We start from the raw sequence: 16,710 nt of genomic DNA, 5'->3' as shown, positions 1-16,710 counted from the left end.
AAAAACAAGACAGAGCCATGAAGCGCCAGGCAGCCAAGGCGGGCAAAGGGTTGGCCCTGGCTGTGGGGACCACTGGTGCTGCATCTCCGGATAAATCCGTGCTTAGCAAGTGGCAGGCATAAATATTGAAGAAGAGCCCCAGAAAAAAGGGAAAGTCGATCGAAGAGGAGGGTAAAGGTAAAGACCAAGTTGTGAGCGAGGAGTTTTTGCCCGTTGAAGGTTGCGAGGGAACCCAGGCATATTTCAAGCCGGGAACTCTTCCGAAAGATCAGGCGACCCAACAGGGGTCTTATTTCGACCCTGGCTGGAAAGTGGGTATTGAAGATTCCGCCTTTCGCAATCCGAGGGTGGCTGTGGAAATGGCGATGACTAATGTTCTACCGAGAGACTTGGCGGAGTTGGAGAGAAGTTCGCACTCCGCCGTAGGCCAGGACATGGTCGCTGTGGTAAAGAAGGTGCGTATTTTTTACTTTTCCGAATATTGTTCGGTTCCTACAAATATTTACTTTTTCTCTTTCGGCTTGTAGCTGTCAGATATTTGTTCTCATGCCTCGCGGTGTATGGAAAGGTATCACTCTCTTTATGCTCACGCTTCCAAGGAGATGAAGAATCAAGTGGAGGCTCGTGCGAATGACAAGAAGGTGTTTGGGGATTCCCTAGCGAACGTTCGGGCAAATGCGGAGGCTAAGCTCCAAAAGATCAAAGACGAACTCGTTCGTGAAAAGGAGATTCGTGCTGAACTGGAGAAGGTGAGGGACAAGGTCGCTGAGGGAGAGGAAGAAGTTCGGTCCCGAGCTATCTCCGAATTCCATCAATCTCAGGAGTATCAAATAGATATGGCGCTTCATGTTCTGGAGTTTGAGGCGAAAGGTTTCATTGACTGTCGAAGCCAAATCAAGGCCATAGATTCTACTTTTCCCATCGAAAGACTTGAGGGACCACCGGGGACCGAGCTTTATGAGAGAGAGGATTCCGAGGCGACCGAAGCCAATGAGGCAAATCTGGCGGTTACGTCTCCTGGAATTGAATCATCGGCCCCTGGTATTGCGGTGCCTTCTACCGATGAAGTTTTGGAGAAGGAAACTCAGAGGCAGGTCCCTTGAAATTTTATCTTTGCCTCTTATGATCTGGTTCTGTAGAAAACTTAACTTTATTTTGTTGTGGATGGAAAAGGTTTGTCCTTCGTAGTGACTTTAGTGATGTATTCTAAGATACTCATGTTTTCCTTGGAGATGCACTTAGAACATTTTTACCTTTCATTGGCGGTGATGATGATTTTTTTTATTTTATTTTTGTCGATCCTCGTAGAACGCTTAATGTTCTCTTGAAGTAGATAGGCTTTTTACCAAGCCTCCTAGGGCATCGTTTTATGGGTCATACCTTTTAAGTATATGGACGCTCTACCGAGCCTCTTGGGGCATCGGGTTATGGGTCACGCCTTTTAAGTAGATGGATGCTCTACCGAGCCTCTTAGGGCGTCGGTTCATGGGTCACACCTTTTAAGTAGATGGACGCTCAACTGAGCCTCTTGGGGCGTCGGTTTATGGGTCACGCCTTTTAAGTAGATGGACGCTCTACCGAGCCTCTTGGAGCGTCGGTTTATGGGTCACACCTTTTAAGTAGATGGACGCTCTATCGAGCCTCTTGGGGCGTCGGTTTATGGGTCACACATTTTAAGTAGATGGACGCTCTACTGAGCCTCTTGGGGCGTCGGTTTATGGGTCACACCTTTTAAGTAGATGGACGCTCTACCGAGCTTCTTGGGGCGTCGGTTTATGGGTCACACCTTTTATCATTCGTTCGTAGCTCGCTCGACGTGGAGATTTGTTAAATGCTTAGGGAGCAACCATTTTCGGAGATAAATAATCGCAAAGGAGACCATCACTTTGTGGGATTTGTCTGTAATATCATAAAGACAAAGAACAAACACGCAGATTTATTTAAAGTACATGAAAAGATAGAATTGAGTTACATCTTTGCCTATGGGTAGAATTTCTTCAAATTCGAAAGGTGCCAAGTGCGGGGGATGGGGTTGCCCCCCAAGTCTTCCAATTGGTATGACCCTGGCTGGAGGGTGCGTGAAACACGGTAGGGTCCTTCCCAAGTGGGAGCCAACTTTCCGGAATTGCGAAGGTCGGAGACTTCGGACCGCCGTAGTACCAAATCGCCCGTCCTCACCGCTCTTTCCTTTATTTTGGAATTGTAGTATCGGGCGACCCTGTGCTGGTAAGCGGCTACCCTGACTCGAGCCTTTTCTCTAGTTTCTTCAATGAGGTCGAGGCTGCTCCTTAGGTGGTTGGGATTGGTCCTTTCATTGTATGCTTCGAGCCTCGGGGAATGGGCTCCAATCTCAACGGGTATCACCGCATCTACTCCAAAGTTGAGGCTGAATGGCGACTCTCCCGTCACGGTTCTGGGAGTAGTTCGATAGGCCCAAAGGAGATTTGGTAGTTCTTCTGCCCACGAGCCTCGGGTGTTCTCAACACGTTTCTTTAACCCTTGCAGAAGAGTTCGATTAGTTACTTCTACCTGTCCATTAGCTTGCGGATGATCCACTGAGGTGAATCGTTGATCGATAGCGAGTTTTCCGCAAAAGTCTTTGAACCTTCGGCTTGCAAATTGGGTTCCATTGTCGGTCACGAGGATCCGTGGAATGCTGAACCTGCATATGACATCGTGATAAAAGAAGTTTTCCGTTTCTTTGGAAGTAATCTTCTTTACTGCCTTGGCTTCGACCCATTTGGTGAAATAGTCGATGGCGACATACATCATTCGGTGTCCCCTGGTTGAGTTAGGAAAAGGTCCTACCAAATCCATTCCCCACATTGCAAACGGGGCTGGATTGGAAATGGGCTTGTAGAGAACTGCGGGGAGACGGGGCACGGTAGCGAACTTCTGGCATTGTTCACACTTTCTGACAAAGTTGGAAGTGTCTTGCTGGAGGGTCGGCCAGAAAAAGCCTCGGTGGAGGATCTTATGAGCCAATACCTTTCCGCACGAGTGGTTGCCACAGATTCCTTCATGGACTTCTCTCATGGCGAGCTCCGCGGCGGAGGGTTGGAGGCATTTCAACAAGGGCCAAGAAAAGGAGCGTTTATATAGTTTTTGTCCATCGGGAATATAATGGGCGGCCCTTGCTGCTAGGCGTCGAGCTTCTTTTCTGTCCGGGGGCATGATACCGTCTTTCAAATATTGTACTATGGGGTCCATCCAGTTAGGTTCCTCGTTGAGTTGTAAGACTTCTTCTCTTTCAACGCTAGGCTGAGGGAGGATCTCGGTGTAGATGTTTCCTTGTTCGAACATTCCGAAGGAGGCCATCTTGGAAAGAGCATCGGCGCGGGCATTCAAGGTTCGGGGGATTTGTACTATTTGAAATTCTTCAAAAACGGAGATTTCTCTTCTTACCTTTTCTAGAAATTTGATCATCCGCTCCTCTCTAGATATTTGATCATCCGCTCCTCTTTAGCCTCGCTAAAGCCGTTCACCTGGTTGACTACCAACTGCGAATCACTGTGGACTCTGATTCGGTTGACTTGTAATTCGGCAGCGAGAGCTATTCCCGCGATTAGGACTTCATATTCTGCCTTGTTATTAGATGCTTTGAAATCTAGGCGCAGGGCGTATTCAACAATAAAATTGTCCGGCCCCGTTATGACTAGGCCGGCGCCGCTGCCCCCAGCATTAGAGGAGTCGTCCACATATAACATCCAAAGTGGATTCTGGCTTTGCTGGTTCGGGGTCGATTCTTCGGCTGTGAGGTTCGACTCTTCTGACTCCTACTTTGGCACTGTACATTCTACGATAAAATCTGCCAGCGACTGAGATTTGATCGCTGGACGGGGTTTTATTTGGATGTCGAATTCACCCAATTCGACCACCCAATTAATCAGACGTCCAGAGGTGTCGGGCTTCTACAACATCTTCTGGAGAGCTTGGTCGCTGAGTATGGTGATAGGATGAGCTTGGAAATACGGATGAAGTTTTCTTGCTGATATAACGACAGCGAAGGCGAATTTTTCAATTTCTTGATATCGAACTTCGGCGTCATGGAGCACTCTACTAACATAGTAAATAGGTTGCTCCATTTTTCCTTCCTGCCGAACGAGTACCGAACTTACTGCGGAAGATCCAACTACTAGGTACAAATACAAGCTTTCCCCTGGTATTGGTTTGGAGAGCAGAGGGAGCTCTTGGAGGTATGCTTTTAGCTGATCGAAGGCAGCTCGACACTCTTCTGTCCATTGGAAATCTTTCACAGTTCGGAGGGTCTTGAAGAAGGGTAGACATCTCTCGGCAGATTTGGACATAAATCTGCTGAGAGCTACAATTCTGCCAGTGAGCCTATGTACATCTCTGACTTCTTTGGGTGCCGTCATTTCTAAAAGCGCCTTGATTTTTTCGGGATTGGCTTCGATTCCTCGATGACTAACCATGAAGCCTAGGAACTTTCTGAAGGTAACCCTGAAAGCGCATTTGGCGGGGTTCAGCTTCATTCTGCTTCGTCGGAGTATAGTGAATGCTTCTTCAAGATCGGCGATGTGGTCCGACGCTTTGAGGCTTTTGACGAGCATGTCATCAACGTATACTTCCATGTTCCTCCCGATTTGCTCGGCAAATATTTTGTTGACCAGTCGCTGATATGTGGTGCCTGCGTTCTTGAGGCCGAACGGCATGACTTCGTAACAAAACAATCCTTGGTTGGTGACGAATGAGGTTTTTGGAATGTCGGGACCGTACATCTGAATCTGGTTGTATCCGGAAAAGGCATCCATAAAACTCAGCATCTCATGCCCAGCGGTGGAGTCGATGAGGTGATCGATCCTCAGTAGCGGGTAACAATCTTTGGGGCATGCTTTGTTGAGGTCTGTGAAATCAATGCAGATTCGCCACTTGCCATTGGATTTTTTAACCATTACTACGTTGGCGAGCCATTCCGGGTAACGAATCTCTCTGACGAACTTGGCGTCTAGAAGCTTATCTATTTCTTCTCTGATGTGCTTTTGTCTTTCGGCTGCGAAGCTTCGTTTTTTCTGTTTGACTGGCTTGGAGCTTGGGTCCACATTTAGTTTATGGACCGCAACGTCCGAGGGGATCCCCTGCATGTCGGAGGCGGACCAGGCGAAGACATCCGAGTTAGCTTTTAAGAAATTGAGAAGTTCGGTTCTAAGCTTACCTGACAGGAGAGAACCTATTTGGACGGTTTGACCTTCGATACCGGTGAACAGAGGAACTTTCGTGAATTTCTCAACCGGTTCTCCTTGCTTTACTTCAACTCGTGGGTCAGTACCGCCAATGGAGAAGGTTTCTTTGGCGGCCTTTTTCTTTTTCAACAGGGCGGCGTAGCATTCGCGGGCTTTCTCTTGGTCTTCGATAACCTCTCCGACGCCGAGTTTGGTAGGAAACTTTATTTTCAAATGGGCAATGGAGACCACTGCCCCCAATTCATTTAAAGCTGACCTCCCAATGATCCCATTGTAGGAGGAAGGGACATGAACTATCACGAAGGTTTGCATGATGGTCCGCTGGGTCGGATGGGCGCCGAATGTTACGGGGAGTTTGATTTTGCCACGTAGCTTGACTTCCCCTCCAGAGAATCCGAAGATGGACCAATTAACAGGCTCCAGCCTATCATTGTTGATGCCCATTTCAGCGAAGGCGTTCTGATGGAGGACATTGACTGAGCTCCCTATGTCTACCAAGATTCGTCCCATGCTACAGTTGGCGATGTTAAGTCGAACTACCACGGCGTCATCATGATGTCGATCTATGGTTCCGTAATCTGCTTCGGTGAAGGTGATAGGTGCATTGGTACTTGGTCCAGTCTTTGGCTTTTTGCGGGATTTTCTATGGAGTTGACTTGTCCTGCATAAAGGGCGCGTCCTTCATCAGTTGATCCTCCGGACGCTGGGCCTCCATAAATGGTGTCAATATTTTTGATGACTTTCGGTGCTTCCTTCTGATCTTGCTCTCTGCGTCGGCTGCTCTCTGCTTGGTGGTTCGGCGAGCGATGACGTTCGTCAGGCCGATGAACTTCGGATCGGGGTCGCTGGTGGCTCCTTGGGGGGTTCTGGAGAAGACGGTCGATCTTTCCCAGTCCGGCGAGCCTTTCAATTTCATTCTTCAGGTGGTAACAATTATCGGTGGTGTGCCCATAGTCTTGGTGAAAACGACAGTACTTGTTGGAGGCCTTACCTTTTCCTGAGTTTCTCATTTTTTCGGGCTAGTTTATGGGTTCTTTGCCACGGATTTCGTACAGGATATTCAAGATGGTGTTGTTCAGGGGGGTGTAGTCGACCCCCTTTTCGCTTTTCAGCACCCCGAGTGGTTTCCAATTCCCTTTCCATGGCAAATGACTCCTCATTATTGATGTACCTGTCCGCCGTAGCCATGAGGTCTTGGATATCGCGAGGAGAATTCACATTTAACGCGACTTTCATGTCTCTATCTCGGATGGCATGGCGGAGCGCTGCGCGAACCATATCGAAGTTTGGTTCGTTAATTTGGTGGAGTTCCGTTCGGAACCGACCGATAAATCTCTGCAGAGTTTCGTCCTTTCCATGTTTTAGAGTTAGGAGAGCGTCAGCTGGTTTCTTTCGGGGCCGACTGTTGATGAAGTAAGCGACGAACTCCTTTCCCAACTCGTGGAACGAATCGATGGAGTTGGGCCGCAATCGACTGAACCAATTGCTAGCGTCTTTCTTCAGGTAGGCAGAAAAGGCTTTGCACATCGTCGCATCGGAAGCATGTCTAATCACCATCGCGCGGCGATAGGTGCGGAGAAACTCAAGAGGGTCCGATGACCCGTCGTAGAGATCTAACCGAGGCATGTCCGAGTTTGTGGTAACGACGGCGTTGGTGACTCTCGGAGTGAACGGAGAAGCAATCTCGCTATCCCATTCCGCCAAGAGGTCCGGATTGCACGGTGTTTTCATTTGCTGTTGAAGTTCTCTTATCTGACGCTGGAGTTCAGCCATAATGGCTGGGTTTTCTCCTGTCTGGACATTTTTCGCTGGGCTCCTTATTTGTTGAGGTACCTGGCCCTCATTTCGATGGGTAAGGTTTGTTGGTTCCATTCTTGAGTTGTCACCCCTTCGATACTGAACCTCACGGCGATGGTCGAGTGGTGGGCTGGTGATGGAAGCAGACCCTTGTTGGCAACGAGGGGGTCTCTGACTCTGAGGGTTTCGCCCTTCTGAGGATCCTTGTCCTTCTGGAATCTCGACGAGGCGAAGTCTTTCGTCCGGCGCATTCACGGGTGGAGGTGGTGCCGCCGGTTGGAGAGGGATCCTTTCGAGTACTTGTTGTAGGGCAATCGTGACACTTCCAATTTGCTGTGTGAGTTGATTGAAGGCGGTCATTGTCACTGGGGTGTCGCTGGAGGTGACCATCTCTTCCATCTCTTCTAGTGGCTCGTGGTCTCGTTGGCTGGCTTGGCTTCTTGTAACCAGTCCACCATTGAGTTCGGAGGTAGCTTTCGACTTTGGCATGTCGGGTCCCACGGATGGCGCCAATCTGATGACGCCCAAAATCTGACTGCACGAACTAACTTCGCAGAACTTATAATCCTGTGATCACAGAAAAAGCGTCAGCGGGCCCGAAGTTGTGGCTCCGAACGGCCACTTCGACACTCAAGTCAGAAACGGGCAATCACAGATAATAGACGGGGAATGGGAGAGAGCTTAGTCAGGTTACCGGACCCGAGAAGAAGAGAGGGTGAGAGAGAGAGAGAGTGTCCTTGCTTGAGTGCGTAGTCCCCTTTTTATAGGGGTGGAGATCCACGATTTTGGAGATATCAATTATGCCTTTGATTTCGCCTACGTGGGGCGTGATGGTGGGAGAACATGATCGTGGAGACATCAATCATATCCTTGATTCAATCCACGTGGAGCTTGATAGCTGGCGAATAAACACGTGGAGATACGGTTTCCGGTGATTATGGGCGAATATCAGGGATGGTGATTTAGGCGGGATGTTTCAAATTCGAAAGTCGCGCCTTACGCGTACCGGCCGTCCGGATTTCCCGTTTGGAGGCGAGATCTTCGCGATCGCATTTGGTTCTCTGGGTAGCTTGGTACCGTTCAAGGGAGAAGTATCAAGGAGGTCCAATCGAAGTTCATTACCGAGCGTGGTTGTGGGGATTGTGTCGACCAAGTTGAGTAATGGAGAAGGGGTTTGAGGTTCGGTGCCGGATATACCGATTTTACCCCTAACAGGGTCATATGCAGCCGATCCTAGCATGGCATGCATGCCATGAAAAGCAAGATGGGGCCACATATATCCGATCTTAGAATTGGCATGCATGTTATAAGAAACAAAATGGGGTCATACACAGCCGATCCTAGCATGGCATGCGTGCCATAAAAAGCAAGATGGGGTCACACATAGCCGATCTTAGCATTGGCATGCATGTTATAAAAAACAAGATGGGGTCATACACAGCCAATCCTAGCATGGCATGCATGCCATAAAAAGCAAGATGGGGTTACACATAGCCGATCTTAGCATTGGCATGCATGTTATAAAAAGCAAGATGGGGTCGCCACCGACCCAAGCATGGTATCAATGCATAAAGGGAGAAAACTTTGGGATCTTCAAAATCCGATCTAAGGACAGCACAACCCCATAAAATTCAAAAATTTAGGATCGTATGAGTCTGATCCATATATGGCACTTTGTCACAAAAAAGAAGATTTTAGATTTGGATCGTATGGAGCCGATCCATATACGATGCAATGTCACAAAAGACAAAAATATATATATATATATAGGAAAAATTATTAAAAAAATGCAAAGTTTTGTCTAAATTGTGAATAAAGGATAGTGATTTGAAATTTATAAAAAAGGTGTTGTCAGGTGAGAGAAGATGACTTTTAGGACAAATATACCCCTCCTACCTCTTTTTCCTCTTCACCTTTTTGCACATATTCCTATGCACTTATTACCTTCTCACCTACCACCTTCTTCTTCCTCAAGATTTTTCTAACGTGGAAAACTCCATGGAAGGTTTTGAAGGTTGCCATTTACAACAGGGTTTGGTATTCATGAGGGTTTATTCATGATAAACTTATCGAAGCAGTGTTACAAAATGCAAAGAAAAAGAATTTTGAGCTTAAAACTTAATTTTGTTGTTTTTTCCATTTTCAAGATAAATCCATTTTCAAGATAAATCCATTTTCTTTGCATTTTTGGATTCTAAAACATCAAAACCAAGCATCAATTTATGGTTGTCTGCATGACACTAAGATCACAATGTATATCCTTATTATCCTTGGAATTGTTACTCAATTTGAAAATAAAAATCTTTGGAATTCTCCCTATTCTAGTGGCTTCCGTCTGAAGTCCGAACAAAACTTCGGACTTCCGAATGGAAGCCATTATACGTAACCAAAATACTGGTTCCATTCGGAAGTCCGAAGGTTTGTTCGGACTTCCGAACAAACGTTCAGACTTCCGATGGAATACAGTCGGACTTTGTAGTTCGGTAATTGTCATATGTTAGTGCATCCTTTAGGTATTTTTTTCGTAATTTTACTACTTTGCTTCAATTTTTTCGTAATTTTTCACTTAAAACTTAGCACTTTAGCCACAAATACGTAATGATTACTATTTTTTGCAATTATGCTTTTGCTAGCCACCTTTGCACCCATATTACTTCTTTCAATCTCTGCACCAAAGGATGGGTCACAAGCCGAGAAGTTGCCTCGGCGAAGGTGGCTAGCAAATTCCTATACAAAAAAGGGAAATGTTATCCACACTACTGTATTTTGATAAGAGCACTCCTTACTTAATTAAAAGTACGGTATGGCCCCCCCATAGGATGATCCAAAGCGTCCATTAGATGGGCCACAGCCTAAATAGGTTGTGTCCCAAAAATCATTTCCATAGGTTGATCCTAACCCTCCAATCTATAGAGGGTTAGGACCAACCCTCTAACATTCTGATCAGAGGGTTAGGATCAACCTACGGAAATGCTTTTTGGGGCACAACCTATTTAGGCTGTGCCGCATCTAATGGACGGTTTGGATCATCTTATGGTGCGGGCCATACCGTACTTTTAATAAAGTGAGGAGTGTCCTCATCAAAATACGGTAGTGCGGATAACATTTCCGAAAAACATCTTAAAAAAACGGCAAAAATCCGGGTGACCCGCGGGTCGACCTAGCCTGTACGGGCCCTGCGTGGGAACCACATTTTCTACCCCGGAACCACTAGGGAACCACATTTTATACCTCGGAACCACTAGGGAACCACATTCTATACCCCAGAACCACTCTTGAAAACCACATTCTATACCTTGGAACAACTAGGGAACCACATTTTATAGACCGGAACCACTAGGGAACCACATTTTATACCTCAGAACCACTATGGAACCACATTTTATACCCCGGAACCACTAGGGAACCACATTTTCGACCCCGGAACCACTAGGGAACCACATTTTATACCTCGGAACCACTAGGGAACCACATTTTCTACTCTGGAACCACTAGGGAACAAAATGTTATACCCCGGAACCACTACGGAACCACATTTTATACCCCAAAACTACTAGGGAACCACATTTTCTACCCCTGAACCACTACGGAACTACATTTTATACCTCGGAACCACTAGGGAACCACATTTTATACCCGGAACCACTAGGGAACCACGTTTTATGCCTCAGAACTACTAGGGAACCACGTTTTCTACTCCGGAACCACTAGGGAACAAAATTTTATACCCCGGAACCACTACAGAATCACATTTTATACCTCGGAACCACTAGGGAACCACATTTTATACCCCGGAACCACTATGGAACCACAATTTATAACCCAGAACCACTCGGGAACCACATTTTATACCTTGGAACCACTAGGTAACCACATTTTATACACCGGAACCACTAGGGAACCACATTTTATACCTCGGAACCATTAGGGAACCACATTTTCTACCCCGGAACCACTACGGAACCACATTTTATACCTCGGAACCACTAGGGAACCGCATTTTATACCCTGGAACCACTATGGAACCACATTTGATACCCCGGAACCACTCGGGAACCACATTTTTTATCTTGGAACCACTAGGGAACCACATTTTATACCTCGGAACCAATAGGGAACCACATTTTCTAATCCGGAACCACTAGGGAACAAACTTTTATACCCCCGAACCACTACGAAAACACATTTTATACCTCGGAACCACTACAGAACCACATTCTATACCCCGGAACCACTCGGGAACCACATTTTATACCTCACAACCACTACGGAACCAAATTCTATACCCCGCAACCACTCGGGAACCACATTTTATACCTCGGAACCATTAGGGAACCACATTTTATACCCTGGAACCACTATGGAACCACATTTTATACCTCGTAGTGGTTCCAAGGTATAGAATGTGGTTCTCGATTGGTTCCGAGATATAGAATGTGGTTCCGTAGTGGTTCTGAGGTATAAAATGTGGTTCCGTAGTGGTTTTGGGGTATAAAATGTGGTTCCCTAGTGGTTCTGAGGTATAAAATGTGGTTCCCTAGTGGTTTTGGTGTATGAAATGTGGTTCCCTAGTGGTTCCGAGGTATAGAATGTGGTTCCCGAGTGGTTCTGAGGTATAGAATGTGGTTCCGTAGTGGTTCCGAGGTATAAAATGTGTTTTGGTGTGGTTCCGGGGTATAAAATGTGGTTCCCTAGTGGTTCTGAGGTATAAAATGTGGTTCCCTAGTGGTTCCGAGGTATAAAATGTGGTTCCCTAGTGGTTCCGAGGCATAAAATGTGGTTCCCTGTATAAAATGTGGTTTCCTAGTGGTTCCGAGTATAGAATGTGGTTCCCGAGTGGTTCCCGGGTATAAAATGTGGTTCCGTAGTGGTTCCGAAGTATAAAATGTGGTTCCCTAGTGATTCCGAGGTATAAAATGTTGTTCCGTAGTGGTTCCAGGGTATAAAATGTTGTTCTGTAGTGGTTCCAAGGTATAAAATGTGGTTCCGTAGTGGTTCCGAGGTATAAAATGTGGTTCCTTAGTGGTTCCGGTGTATAAAATGTGGTTCCCTAGTGGTTCCGATGTATAGAATTAGGTTTTCAAGAGTGGTTCCGGGGTATAGAATGTGGTTCCGTAGTAGTTCCGAGGTATAAAATGTGGTTCCGTAGTGGTTCTGGGGTATAAAATGTGGTTCCCTAGTGGTTCTGAGGTACACAGTGGGCCCACATTGTTTGGATCATCCAAGGCGTTCATTTGATGGGCCCTCACATATATAGGGTGTGCTGAAAAAATCAACTCCATCGGATCATCCTAACCCTTCAAAATGTGGTTCCCTAATGGTTATGAGGTACACAGTGGGCCCACATTGTTTGGATCATCCAAGACGTTCATTTGATGGGCCCTCACATATATAGGGTGTGCCCGAAAAAATCAGCTCCATCGGATCATCCTAACCTTTCAATCTGAGGACGTACCATCAGCTCCTAGCCCTACTTGGAAGTTCGAACAAATTTTCGGACTTCAGAATGGAGTCCAGTACAATGCCCATTCTACTGGACTCCATTCGGAAGTCCGAAACTTTTTTCGGACTTCCGACCAAATTTTCGGACTTCCGAATGGAGTCCAGTAGAATGGGCATTCTATATATGTGAGGGCCCATCAAATGAACGCTTTGGATGATCCAAACAATGTGGCCCCACTGTGTTTTTTGTAGTGTTTGGATTCGGGTATGGGGTTTGGAGGGTTGTATGGGTCTTCATTAGCATTGACAGTGTTTCAAAAGAGGGGCCTACCTTATACAAATTGAACCACAGGGGGTTTACTTGTAACTTTTTAAACATTAGGGGTTAAGTTGGATGTGTACAGTCCTTGTACATACAATATGGAGGGTTAGTTTCTTTATGTGGAGATATGCGGGTACATCATGGTCTAACAAATGAACGGTTTGGATCATCCTTTGAAGTGAGCCCCACTGTTTGCAGCATATAAAATTCCTGAAGAGAGAGAGAGAGAGAGAGAGAGAGAGAGAGAGAGAGAGAGAGGGAGGGAGAGAGAGAGAGAGAGAGAGAGAGAGAGAGAGAGAGAGAGAGAGAGAGAGAGAGATGGGTAAAAAGAAGGTTTTTAAAAGACAAGGGTATTCTTGTCATTTTTCGTCCCTGACAAGACCCGACAGAAGAGAAAGATGGGTAAAAAGATGGTTTTTAAAAGAGAAGGGTATTCTTGTCATTTTCCGTCCCTGACAATACCTGACAGCCCCTCTTTCATTATTTTGAAATGTCTACCCTTCATTCACAATTTAACAAAGACTTTGCATTTTTTTAATAATTTTTCCTATATTTTAATTGCTCTATATATATATTTTAATTGCTCAAATCAATCCTTGTATAGCACAGTCATATAGAAACTCCTTTATAAATATTACCCTTTTTGTAGTACTGTGACGGACAAAAGTCACACGGCAAAAGAAGGAAACACCCCCTAATATTACCCCCGCTGCGAGGGAATAATTAAGAACCTAATCCTAGAAGACATAGAAACATTCACTCTCCGCCCAACCACAGGGCGACACCCGTCCAAAGGGTAAAGAGGTAAATCAGCCATAACCACCTACTATAAAAAGCCACTAAAGGCTCAAAGGTAGGGGGAATCCCAAGAAATCACTATTCACAGCTTTGGTTTCTTTGTTGGTGCCCATTACTGACTTGAGTGTCGAAGGGCCCGCCCGGGGACTATACCCCGGGTTGGCCTTCTGACCGGGTGCTACCTTGTGCAGGACTCATTTGAGCGCAGGACCCTCTCTATCAGACGATCGAATCAATATCAACTCCAATATCCGATCATATCCCAGCCAGGTTCGCTTCTCCTGAACTGCCACATCACATTGACTGTTTTTTACCACAACAATTCCAAATTTGTGTTCATCCCTGTCCCTTTCTGTATTGGTTCACTTATTGAACATGGAATGTAGTCCTTGATCGATAGGTGCTGTCATTGTATCCTTGGGAATTTATTTCCATGTATCCACCTTCTTAAGGAAATAAAAGTCTTTAAGATAAAGCCTTATAATTGGCTTGCTTTGCCCTATTGCTATTTCTATTCCCTTCATTTCATTTTCATCTTGTGATTCCTACCTTGATCATTTCCAGCTCTACAATACGACCATTCATTATACCAATTTTCCCCAACAACTTAAAGGACCTTCCATTCGAAAAGAGAAAAAAAAAAAAAAAAAAACTTAAAAGAAGATTTATCGAACCATCTGGTTAGGGTAAAGAACAAATAGGTAAACCCACTCAAGGCATGGAATTCAATAGCAACGACAATGTACCAACTACACGGAACGTAATGGTGGAAATGCAGATCACTTGATACGTAGTAAACTTCTGAGCAAGAATCCTCAGATAGAGTATAACCGATTACTCGAGTTCGAGAATAGGGATCTAGATGTGCATGATGAAGATGGGCTTGAGCTTGAAGAAGAGGCTTTATTATTCGCCATTGATACGAGAGGATCATAAACATGATCAGGTGACAGGTGTGCGATTTGCTAGATCATACGTCTTTGAGATTCAACTCAGGGAACCAATAAATAAGTAGATAGCCAGGTGTTGGTTGGAATTAAAGAAACAGAGGTACGCATTTAAACTTTATTAAAGTTTACCCAAATGGTACTATTCTCGTTCTCATATTACTAATGCAAACACTCATATGGTATTGACAGGAAACACAAGAAAAAATAATAATAATATACCTTATGGTAAGGAAAATGATTTCTCTAAGATGATTACATAGGGCACATAGGGGATATTCATGAAAAGATAAAGATAAACATGGAAGGAGATCTCAAATTAGGTAGTGAGCCATGAAATAGCTTTATGCGAAATTTCCTAGTAAATCCCTAATATATCATTGTAAAGCTCACAAGAACTCCAAAATTAGTTAAAAAAATATTTTTCCTTTCCCAAACTCTTCTCAAACATTTTTCCTATTTTTTTTTAACTTCTGACTCAGCCCAATTATTCCCAAATCGATATCCTCATATGTACTATTTTGTGTAGGGCAGGAGATGAATGATCTAAGGCCACCTTCCCATTGCACCATCACATTACAAATAAAACTCATTATAACATTTTCGAAAACACTGCAAAGACACACTCTTGTCAAAGTTGTCCTAAAAGATCCCTCCTAATCAATGTCTCGAAATGAATGCGGATGACCAAATCAAATCCTGGTTGACTCGGCACGACGCAGTCAAGTACTGTACTCGATTGGTGCGGTTGTTACTCTGTAGAGAAATTTTGATTTTTAATTGACTTTGTAGGGCAAAAACGGACTTTGACAGGAATGCATCTAAGGTAAATTGGGTTGACTCGGTGGAGCAAGATTATGCGTACAGTCCAATGGATCCACAAGTTTTGATCTTGTTTGCACATGACTTGGGCACAACGATCCATATCTTAAGGTATGAAATCGTGCCAGATAGGACCCATTTGTAGACACAAAACTTGTTGGAGCATCTTAGATCTAATCGGAGGCCGTTAACATAAGAAAAATACTCTTCATAATGAAAATAAAAAAGTTTTTATGAAGGGTAATTTTTTCTTGTAAAATCCCTAATCAAAACTATTTTTCCTCCGTTCGAATGAACAAAGAAGTCGTAAATGTAGAGAATTAGTCGACCCACGTCTCCTTAGATTAAATGTGTTCTTCCTCATATTTTAGAATTAAATAAAAAAAATTTGAATTAAACCTGATCATAATTGCGATAAATAATTCATCAATTTCCCAAATATTATTATACCTATACCTCAGGAGAAATTCAAAATTATTAGCAAATACATTTTCATTTTCCCAAACAATTATCAAACATTTTCCAAAGCTTCCGAACTTTTGACTCGCTCAATTATTCTTCAATCAGAACTTTGTAACCAGGATTAATATCCTCATATGTCCCTTTTGGATTTTAGGCCCATCCTTTCGAAAAACTATCTTTCTTCGAGCAAGTTATATTGAAAAGCTCAATAAATTTGCAGGCATTGATAGAGTCAAGTAGATGATTCAACGGTTGTGAACCTACCATTCTAAGGAAATCTGATGCCGATATTTTGCATTCAACGGTTGTGATCACAACACTCACGTGAGTAAGTGCAAGGAGTTTTACAGAGTTTTGGCATTTTTCAAAGTGACAATGCATTTGATGCCTGCATGGATCAACCTACCATTCCTCTTGCAACTAACCAAATAAAAGAAAGAAGATACGTAGGACGTGGGAGCTCACTGATCACTCAACCTTACGGACGAATTGCTTTTCTATTTCTGACTTTAACAGTTGAAGTTGTTGTATGTCCAAGTCTTCAGAATTTAGTCCATGTGGCATTTTGAAGAACACTTGATATCCCTTTCGGAAATATAGTGTGTGGGTTCAAATCATGGGATACCTAACGGTCAAATTTTCAAACCAGTGCATAATTCCAAATTAGTAGGTGCAACCTTGACCGGGCTCAATTTTGACTCCGTTTTGGTTGGCATTTACTCTGGTTGGGTTAGGGTTTTTTCTCGGGTTAGGTTGGGTTGGGAACTACGGTCCAACTTGATTTTATTCTGGGTTGGGTTAAGGTTGAGGCCTTGGGCAACCTGAACTTGACCTGTCCTGTAATTTTATTGCGATTTTCAAAATATTATGACTATATATTTTTTGTATTTTTTCCTGATTTTCCTCCAGGCCAACCCAA

The 16,710-nt window shown here is 44.5% G+C and overlaps 1 protein-coding gene across 1 annotated transcript in view; it reads left to right on the top strand.

Moving 5' to 3' along the window:
• Positions 1–16,710, top strand: part of LOC143882318 (protein DETOXIFICATION 35-like) — a 124,981-nt gene that overhangs the window by 60,452 nt on the left and 47,819 nt on the right. The window lies entirely within an intron of this gene.

Source organism: Tasmannia lanceolata, unplaced genomic scaffold (genome assembly GCF_043159265.1).
Source record: "Tasmannia lanceolata isolate RefF3 unplaced genomic scaffold, GAP_Taslan_0.1 ptg000007l, whole genome shotgun sequence".
NCBI lineage: Eukaryota > Viridiplantae > Streptophyta > Magnoliopsida > Canellales > Winteraceae > Tasmannia > Tasmannia lanceolata.
This window is presented reverse-complemented; position numbering and strand designations above follow the sequence as displayed.